The 10,604-nt window shown below is 47.4% G+C and overlaps 1 long non-coding RNA gene across 1 annotated transcript; it reads right to left on the reverse strand.

Annotated features, from left to right (window-relative positions):
- Positions 1–544: 544 nt before the first annotated feature.
- On the reverse strand, positions 545–2,975 carry LOC137853138 (uncharacterized). The gene is made up of 2 exons (XR_011094274.1): positions 1,304–2,975; positions 545–1,215 (listed from the first exon to the last, which is right to left on the reverse strand). It is a non-coding gene; the product is annotated as an uncharacterized lncRNA (long non-coding RNA).
- Between the last annotated feature and the right edge of the window lie 7,629 nt (positions 2,976–10,604).

A 10,604-nucleotide genomic window follows, 5' to 3' on the forward strand; every position in this document is an offset into this window, starting at 1 on the left:
GATTAATCTGTGTGTTTGAAAACGCAAACCATTTCTTACCTCTGTTATTTCTTCTTCATCCTTTCTTTTCCTGCTTTTGTCACTTGGCTCTGAAGAACAAATATCTGGAAAACTATTTAGAGTGCAAAATTTCTCACTTGAAACGGGAACTTTTCCAATGCATCAGCAAACATTTGGTAACCTCCTCATTTTGTGGACATGGGGTTCACTTCGCTTGAACATTTTTAACAGTTCTAATTATATGTATTCCATTTTTTCCTTTCCATAAACCCAGTTTTTTTTTGTTCAGAGGTTGTTATTATTGTTTCTGTCTTGTTTTAACTCTCTAAGAATCTGCAGGAAATTTGGAGAACCTTTGCTCATGAAATAATAGCATCCTGGCCTTCACCCAAACAGCCCCGTGGCCAAGGGTTCCTCAGGTCTGTGCCTTTCCTGGGATAACCATGCCCTGTTGATGACTCAGAGCACAACCCAGTTATTGTGTTCCTGACAGGATGGTTTACACGCTGGATTGATAAGGTGTGGCTTCTCTGGAAAGCAATAATAACCACTGGGTGAGGGAGGTATTGTCCCGATTTCTCTGCCTTTATCTTTTCATTTTAAATGGAAAAATGTGTCCACATGCCAGCCAGGTATCTGAGCTCCTGTTGTAGCTAACAGGGATCTGTGGCTTCACTCAGTTGCACAAATATGAGCATTTAGTGCCATCTAAGATGTTTCTGAGTTTCCAAGAGGGCTGGTTGATGAGACCAGAGCCAAGGAACACCTGGGCCTACAGCTGAATTGAGCCAAGGACATCTTCATTTATGCCTGCAAGTCCTCTCCTTTTACAGGTCTGGGATATGGAAGACAAAATCCACTGGACAGCTCAGCACACTTCGGGAGCCAGGCTTTTTGACCCAGATTCTCATTCCTCACCACCCTGCCGTGTCACCTAAGGGCACCCCGAACCCAGCTCAGGTGTGGCTGGGCGGAGAGGTGTGCAGAGCTCGTTAGCTCCAGCAGATGTTACTCGCCCGGGCACGGTGCCAGCATGCTAACGAGGTGATAAGACTGCTGGACTGGATGTGGCTTGTGCTCAGGGCAGTGGCAGAAGGAGCTTGTGTCTGTTGGTGAGCTCCCTGTGCAGAGCCTGGGCTGCTGAAAGAGCCCACAATGAACTGTGGGTGGGACATGCACGGTTCAAGTGTTGTTGACCTGAAAAGATAAGGACACCTGCAACAAGATAAGGACATTGCAACAAGAACTGGTCAGATCTCGTGCCGTGGATCTGATTGGTAACATTTCTGCTATGTAACCTTACCGTAAGGTTGTGCTGGCAGGGCAGCCAAAGCCTTCTGGCTTCAGCCAGGGCTCCTCGGGGCTGCACAGGGTGGGTAGCAGCAAGTGTGGGTTCAAAGCGTGCCAGGGAAACCGAGCTGGCTCACACGGGTGTTGTGAAGGGCTGGGCTACCTGTCGGTCCAGAAGAAGCACTGCTCAGCTGGACCCCAAGGGTGCACACTGCATCCTGTGTCAGCAGGCAGGCTTTGAAATAACAGCAGTGGCATCTCTTTGCAATTCTGCTCCTGGTAATAAAGTCACCAGAAAATTCAAGCAGGTAAGGTGGAAAGAGAGCTAAAAAGCTAGAAATAGTGGACCCATGTGAACTTAATGAGGTTCAACAAAGCCAAGTGCAAGGTGCTGCACCTGGGCTGGGGCAATCCCAGCCATGAGCACAGACTGGGAGAAGAGCTCACTGAGAGCAGCCCTGAGGAGAGGGATTTGGGGTTGTGGTGGCCAAAAAGCCGGGCAGCAGCCAGCCTGTAGCCTGTGTGTGCCTGTAGCCCAGCAGGCCAACTGCGTCCTGGGCTGCACCCCCAGAGGGGTGGGCAGCAGGGCAGGGAGGGGATTGTGCCCCTCTGCTCTGCCCTCATGAGGCCCCACCTGGAGTGCTGCGTGGAAAAAAAGGGCTCGTGAAAAAAAATGGAGAGCAGCTTTTTACTCTGGCAGATAATGGTAGGACAGGGGGGAATGGTTTTAAAGTACAAGAGGGGAGATTTAGATCAGCTGTTAGGAGGAGATTCTTCACTGTGAGGGTGGTGAGGCCCTGGCACAGGCTGCCCAGAGAAGCTGTGGCTGCCCCATCCCTGGAGGTGCTTAAGGCCAGGCTGGATGAGGCTTTGGGCAACCTGGGCTTGTGGGAGATGTTTCTGAAGTGGTGCAAAGGAGAAGGATGCTCTGGGTACCCCATGAGATGCATATGCTGAGCCGTGCACCTCCCCTCCTGCCCGACACGTGCAGGTCCTGCCTCTGGCATACAGACAGCTCAGTGAGGAGGCATTTGTTTGAGCTTATGTCCTGAATTTGTAGCAGTAAACCTGCTGTAATCTCTGTTAGCTGGCTGACAGGGTATGCCCAGGGTTACAAAAGGGAAGAAAAGGACCCCCAAGGCTGCTCAGTCTGTTCCCATTGGCGTGGCAGGATTATGTATGACAGTGCGTTTAGAGAGTCTTGCTTCTTGGTAATCACTTCTGTCACTATCCCTTTCCTGGCTGCTGCCCATGTAACAGCTGAGAGGCAGCTAATGTAATTAGCAAGTTTTAAAGAGGGACAGTACTGTTGGGCAGAAACAACAATGGCTGAAAGGCAGCTTAGCGTTTTCCATGTAAGGTCAAAACCCAGAGAATTAACAAACAGATGTTCTTGAAAACTTATTGAGGCTTTAGCCGTTGGTTTCAGATAACATATGAAAAGCAGTGATAGGGATTAGCAGAAAAAGGCTCAAGGTGAGGGTTGAGCAAGAGAGATCTGCTAGAGGTGTGGTTGGAGTGGGGCTGGAGTCAGGTGTGCAGTGGAAAGTTAGGGAAGCCAAGAGATCTGTGCTGAGAGGAGGTTTGTGGTGTGGGACAGAGGTGTGCATCTTAGCCCAAGCCTGAACCAGAGTGTAATGTTAGGGCTAGGGCTAGCGTTGAGCAAGAGAGTGAGAACTAGCTTAACAAACTGTCTGTTAAATTCCTCCTCTCTTTATTTATTTAGTTATTTTTAGGGTGGATTACTTAAATCTGACAGGAAACAAAAATACCTGGAGATGAAGGGTTAAACTGTAAGAGAATAAGAAAAATCCTCCTCTCACCCTGCTGCCACTGACTCTGTCTTGTGAGAAGGCACAGCCTGAGCTGCATAACATTGGGCACCACACTGGGAACAGTCACCCAAATCCTTATGGCCTCATTTGAGTTTCCCCCTGCCAGAAATGAGCTCAGTTGGGATCCCCGTCAGGCGATGGCTCTGGGGTGGACATCAGGCAATATCAGGGAGGGTGGAGTTGGTGCCAGTGAAAGCATGATGGAGTTGTTGGAAGCATATATACTTTCCATTTGAGGAAAAAAAAATGATGTGAAGAGCCGAAGTGGTTGCCTTTTTAGTACATGTGCCTGCGTGTATGCCATCCAGGAAAGGGTGATCAATGCAGACTCCGTTGTAGTGCCAGGCACAGTATTACAGGTGCAAAGGGTTGATTTTTTAATTTTAATTTAATTTTAATTTAATTTTAATTTTATTTTATTTTTACACTTCAACAGACTTTAATTTTATGGACATTCATATGTATTAATAAGAAGCAGCCCAGATGTGGCTATAACCAACCTGTTCATATGCTCTGTGCTAAGAAACTACCCCAAGTCTACATGAAGCATGGCCTCTAGGAATCTTCTCTGTACAGACAAGAAATTTCCAGCCCATGATCTCAAACCAGATGCCATTGTTAGCCCCCCAGAGATTTGCCTGCATCCCAAGGGTACGAAAACTCCACTCATTTGCTCTCTCTTTTCTGCTTTAAATAGTAATAGGCCATCCCAGAAGCATGTTTACTTCCCTGTCCCTTCTGGACCCAAATATAGAACAGCCCAAACTGTTTCAAGTTTAAAATTGTGTAATTAACCAGTGGGACACACTTGAAGGGCTTTGCGAAGTACAACACACAGCTCTAAAACCAAATGATCATCCTTGAGTTTAAGTACAAGTGTAGAGACCCAACACAGCCATTCACAAGATTTTTTTTTCCCTTTCCTCTGTATGTGCAGGTTTTAGGGAGTCTCAATGAGTAAGGTACAAGCTCAGAAGTTTCACTCTATATAACTGGTGTACAATGCATGCTGGCATGGTATTTATTGGAACAAATTTCTAGAAGATGAGTAGGGAGGAGAGGGAGTGGACTGTGCTTTTTCTTAGCAAAGAGAGCATTATTAGAGTCAGAGAGAGAAATAAAAGGTCCTCAATTAATAGGAGGAATTTTTCCTACTTAGAGAAACTCAAAAATACCCCTCAGGGCTTTATCTTAGCCTTGGTGAGTTGGACTCTTTTCTGCATTTTATCTAAGTGCTTTATTCATTCATGGCACTTTGGTGATTTCAAACTCTAAAACAATGCCTAGCTTAAATAACTTAGTCTGCTCTGAGTATCCTGGACATCATTCCTGTTTGTAGATATCCCCGCAGTGGTTCTGGTCAGGGGACACACCTGAGCTAAGACACGAGCAGTGAGAAAAGGAACAACATCCTTGGCGAGAGACTTCAGTTATTCTCCTTTGAGCTGGAATGTGAGTGGAGAGGCAAACCCTCTGCAGATATGTCAAGGACTCAGGCAGTGGAGAAACCTCAAGCCAGTGGATTTCTCCAGCTTACCAGTTACTGAATGGGTGCAGACAGAAAGCTCATTACTGCAGGCAAGAGTGATGGGATGGCCCCAAAACCCTACCTGTATGGGACATAGATTCAGAGGTAATCTTGGCAGAGCCTGCAGGGTCTGTTCCCACTGCATGGCTGAGGCTCTGTAGGTGTTACAATACCACACACAGAAACTGTTTGTTGACATATTTTAAGTAGGAGCATTTGGAGAATGTGACACACATCAGACCAGTCATATTATGAGTTTCTTATATTACCTTGACTGTTATATTATGTAAGAGAGGCAGAGTGTCCCCGCATTATTATTGCAATTAAAGAATATTGTGCTTTTAATTTGTACAGTTCCTTCCTTAGCATTGTTTGATACAAGCAATGATAACAGACTGGTTATTGTGAGCTATTAATAACATATTATTTACTCACCATATGCCTTGGAGCCAAAGCAGTAAGCAATGTTGCTTCATGCTAGGTGTCCCTCCCTGAACACATAACTAAATACTTCACCTTTGATCTCTTCTTGCCTCCTGAGGCCTCACTTTGGTTTGGGTGTGCTGCTTACTGTCCCCTTCACCCCCAATTCCAGCTCCCTCTGCGTTTAAGGTGTTTGGGGTTCTGGAAAACAAACAACAGCAGTTTGTTCTGCCATCTGCATTACCTCTTGCATTTGTATGGAGTGGATGCTCTGGTCTGTTTTTAATTTTCACAATCTATGGTGCTTTTGAATCCAAGGTGCTAAATATAGATCTAACCCATAATAGCCAGCTTCTTTTTCATTTCTGTCTCGCAAAGTTATTTTCTGCTTTTATCATTTAAGCCTAATGGATTTACATTATTAGGAGCTCTCCAGTATGTACAACTCGGTTATGGACAAGATGAGTGCCTCAAGTTTCCAGGAACATTTGTCTGAATTAAAAGGGAAAAAAAAAGGAAAAAAAAAAAAAAAGAAAAAAAAAAAAAAAAAAAGAAACTTTTGATGGCTTTGCAAGAAGAGGACTGGTGTAGTGCAGGATGGCACCTTCCCTCTCCCCTCCCTACCATTAACCTGTGCATGCTCTCAGGGCAGGGTGAACACATCCAGCACTCTGCCTAGAAAAATTAAACCCTGGAGAAAAATCAGCAGACAGCATGAAAAGCACTGGCCCGGACATCTTGTGTTGGCAGACTCCTACCAAAATTAGTTCTGGATAAGCTAGTACATCTGTAGTCAGAGCGAAGTATTTGTCTTTCTTCCTATTCCTAACACAGTTGTGCCCAAAAAATACAAGTCAGGAAAACGTTTGGGGAAACTATTAAGGAGCATGGAGGGAAAAGAATATTTATGTATCCAGACAAATATGGAGCCATTTGAGACAAATATGAAGTCATGTGTAATAAACAGCCTGGATTTATAAGGACTAAAGCAAGCCAAGCAAAAATGATGGCTTTTAGAGAAAGAACAGCCCAAACCAGCCAAGGAGAGGAATGTGGTGGATATAAAGGGCCGGGCCTGCAGGAGATGTGAGGACCACTCAGCACAACTCTAGAGGCATAGCTCTGCTTTTCTCAAGCCTAATTTGATACCACTGGTCCAATGTAGTAGCTGGGGGGGAGTGGGGTGTCAGTCATGTCATTTCATCTCTGGCCAGCATCTTTGTCCTTGACTATGCACAGGGGATATGGGGGAGGACTTCTTCATGATCCAGAGATTCTCCCTTGTTGATCTTGGCTGGGTTTAGGGTCTCTTTGTGCGACAGCCTACACAGCATGTCTGAAGGCTCACAACAAGGTATGGACAACTGATGGCTGAACTCTCCAGAAGAAATACAAGTTGGACCCTACATCAACAGCTGCCCTTGGCACAGTGAAGTTTTACTTGGAGAAGGTCATCATGCTTAGCTTGAATATTGAAGTACTATTGAAAAGGGGCTGAGAAACACTGTAATGTGCCACAAAAGTCAGCATTAGTTTGAATACCTTCTTGTTCTTGGTTGCCTCTCAGAGGCAACAGTGAAAAAGCCAAGGTACTGAAGGTAGCCAAGGTACTGCCTTCTTTGCCTCAGTCTTCAGCTGTGTATTGGGTTCACATAGCAATGTTTTGGTGGTGGGGATCTGCAGGGGTGGTCTCTGTGAGCAAAGCCCAGCAGCTTCCCCATGTCAGACCAGAGCCAGCTCCAGACGGCTCTGAAGGGACCTCCTGCTGACCAGAGCCAAACCAGTGAGTGATGCTGGTTGGGCCTCTGGGAGATCAGATTGAAGAAAGGGAAAAAAAAAAATAACCTGCTATGCAACAGCAGCTGGGAGAGCAAGGAGTGAGAAGCAACCCTGCAGCCCCCAGGGCAGTGCAGCAGGAGGGCAGGAGGTGCTGCAGGCAGGCAGCAGCAGTTCCCCTGCGGGCTGTGCAGGGAGAGGCCCCTGGTGGAGCAGGCTGTCCCCCTGCAGCCCATGGGTCCCACATGGAGCAGATCTCCACGCTGCAGCCCCCCCATGGGTGGAGGAGCCCCCGGTGGAGCAGGTGGATGTGGCCTGGAGGAGGCTGCGGCCCATGGAGAGCCCCCGCAGGAGCAGGCCCCGGGCCGGAGCTGCAGCCTGTGGAGAGGAGCCCACGCAGGAGCAGGGGGCCGGGGGTGCCAGAATCCTGTGGCAGGGACCCCATGGGGAGCAGGGGCAGAGGGACCATGAAGGAGCAGCAGAGATGAAGCATCAGGGACTGTCCGCAGCCCCCATTCCACTGTGCTACTCAGATCGAGGGGGGGGGAAGGTATTTTTTATTTGTTTTTAGTTTCTCACTGCTCTAGCCTGTTGGTGGTAGGCAATAAATTATATTTATCTCCCTATGCTGAGTCTGTTTTGCCCATAATGATAATTGTTGACTGATCTTCCTGTCTTTATCTCAGCCCTTGAGCCCTTTCCATCATATTTTCTCCCCCTTTCACTTTGAGGAGCAGGGGTGAGAGAGCCGTTGTGGTGGAGCTCAGCTGAGTAAAACAATCACAACCTGCAAGATAAACCTTCAGCAATCCCAGGTCCTAGAGGTCTTGGACAAGGAATTGTCTTCCTGGACTTCCGTAAGGATTTTGACACATAAGATCCTCATAGAGAAGCTGTTGAAATATGGGTGGGATGAGCAGACAATGAGGTGGATCAAATGCTGGCTGAATGACTGGGACCAGAGGGAAGTGGTCAGTGGTGCAACGTGTAGTTGGAGGCCAGTAATGAGCAGAATACCCCAGGGACCAGTACTGGGTCCAGCCCTGTTCAAGGTCTTCATTAGCAATCTGGACACAGACAATGTGAAATGGGGGGAGTAGCTGACTCACCAAGGGGGCTGTGCTGGCCTCCCCAGTACAAGAGAGACATGGACATGCTGGAAAGAACCCAATGGAGGGCCACTCTGATGAGGAAGGGCCTGGAGCACCTCTCTTGTGGGCAGAGTCTGGGAGAGCTGGGACTGCTCAGCCTGGAGAAGAGGAGGCTCAGGGGGATCTCCCCCAGGGCTGGGAATCCCCGCAGGGAGGGGGCAAAGAGGCTGCAGCCAGGCTCTGTTCAGGGGTGCCCAGCGCCAGGCCAGGGGCAGTGGGCACCAAGGGGCAGGCAGGAGGCTCCCTCTGAGCACCAGGCAGCACTTCTGTGCTGGGCGGGCGGCTGAGCACTGGCCCAGGCTGCCCAGAGAGGCTGGGGGGGCTCCTCCCGGGAGATTATCACAGGGTGCCTGGCCATGGTGCTGGGCACCCTGTTCTGGCAGTCCTGGTTTGAGGAAGGGGGTCAGAACAGATGACCCCAACCTCAACCATTCTGTGAAAGCTGTGATTCTGTCAACATGCAGCGGTTTGGTAAAGGCATGTCTTTAACATTGCCTTTGGTCAGCATTCCTCTGATCATTCAAGCTGTATTACTGAGAGCTCACCTGTGGTCTTCTTTGGAAAGAACAAGCTAGTTTCCTCTGAAACAAACTTCAGGTATAGCTAGAGAATAGTTCACCCCAGGCATTGCTCTTAGTACACACTATGGATAAGACACCAAGCCTGGCTGCTGTAAAAAACCCTCTAGTATTACACTAGCACTCAGTGCGCTTTGAAATACGTCCACAAGCTATGCTCAACTGTGGCAGAGAGACTGCAAGGAAGCTATTTGGCTTATTCACACTCTTCTGGTTTGCTGCTGCAAGCATCAATTTTCATGGCGGTGTCCAGAAGACCAGGGGAGAAATCTGCTGCTACTGGAAATCACAGCAGCTCTATAGGTGAAGGCTGCTGCCAGCAGAACAGATGGCCAGTGAAGGGTGCAGGGCTAACTGCTGTATCCCCTCAGAAATTGTGTTGTGCAATAAGCTGGTCCCAGCTGTATCTTGGCAAAGGAAAAAAAGCTGTGGTATGTGGGAAAGGGGCATGCATTTACTTTGAGTGTTCCAAGGAACATGTACCTCAGTGGGTGGGGATGCTCAGATATGACAACTCCAGTTAGGTTTACTCCTTCATAGAAAGAAGTGCCAGATCACCGATGCACATAGTGAAACACTTTGCTGCAATCTGGTGAAAAGGAGTTCTGCTACAATGCTCCAGACAGTCCTGGAAACAGTTAGACTTGTGTCTCCTGTCCACTCCTGAAGTTTTGTGCTGCTCACACTCTGGAGAAAATGAATCCTGAATATTTAGAGACCGATCATTTGAAATATATGTACTTTAGGATACCCTGATGGATTTGTGAAAGAAGCCAGACAAAGAAAAAAAAGGGAAAAAGGAAAAGCAAGAAATAAAAAAAAAACAAGAAGGAAAAAGAAAGGGAGAAAAGAGAGAGAGAAAGAGAGAAAGAGAGAGAGAGAGAGAGAGAGAGAGAGAGAAAGAAAGAAAGAAAGAAAGAAAGAAAGAAAGAAAGAAAGAAAGAAAGAAAGAAAGAAAGAAAGAAAGAAAGAAAGAAAGAAAGGTGTAATGATAATGTCAAGAAACTAAGCTGATATGATTCTCTATGGATACATGAATTCAGTGACAGGAGACAGACTATGTTCTCTAGACCATGGTCATTTATGTCTTAACCAGTGCTCTAAATTCCAGTCCCTTGAGTCTGTGGGGGTGAGCATGCCCAAAGGGGCAGGAGGGTTGTGTCCATCACAGGTCTCCTGTGAGCCCTCTTGTTCAGGGCTGCCCCAAACCAAGCAGAGTCTCCTCTGGCTCTTTGTGTACTGGAAAACTGAAAGCGGTCAGGGTACAGGCTTGAGTAGCATCCCATGCTTATTTTTATTACAAATTATGGTCACAGTCCTTGGTATGGTTTTGGCCTGGTCCAGCTTGTGCTCTTCCAGGCAATGCCTCACCATGGTTAGCAGATGCTTAACCCACTCCCAGCAGTGGTTTGGGCTTGAGAGTTATCAGCTTGGGGAATACTGGAAGCTATCCTGTATCAACCCAGCCACTAAAACCTGACTGACAAAGCACTAATTCAGATCATCTTTTAGCTCCTCTTGCTTTGCCCTCCTGCTGGCTACTAATGCCTCTTTTGAGGCCAGCTATGACTTATCTGCCAGAGGGAAGTTCTTAAAAAGCTTTATGCTGAGCTAGCCTGCCTTATGTTCTCCATTAGGCAGGCTTTATTCCTCCCATGTCCAGCGTTACACCAGCAGAAGTTGGATTAGACGTGTATTTCTTGGCTAAACAATGACTAAAGGAAACACGATAACTATCTACAAGTATTTGATGGGTGTAAACTTCAGCGAGGAAGAGGGATTGTTTAGTGTGGTTAAAGGACTTTTATGGCCAACAGCGATTAGATTAAACCGAACAAAGCAAAGCATAAACTGAATACCCTCCATAATACCTAGTAGGCTGCAAGCACAGCTCCCGAGGGATTCGGCAGAAGGAACGTCTGGGTCATTCGAAGCGTTGCAGGGCGCACAGCAGCGTTTACTCTCTTTACATGGGAATGCTGTCCCATGAACAGCGTGCCTGTTCTCCCTCCCATGCCCACAC

Source organism: Anas acuta, chromosome 1 (genome assembly GCF_963932015.1).
Source record: "Anas acuta chromosome 1, bAnaAcu1.1, whole genome shotgun sequence".
NCBI lineage: Eukaryota > Metazoa > Chordata > Aves > Anseriformes > Anatidae > Anas > Anas acuta.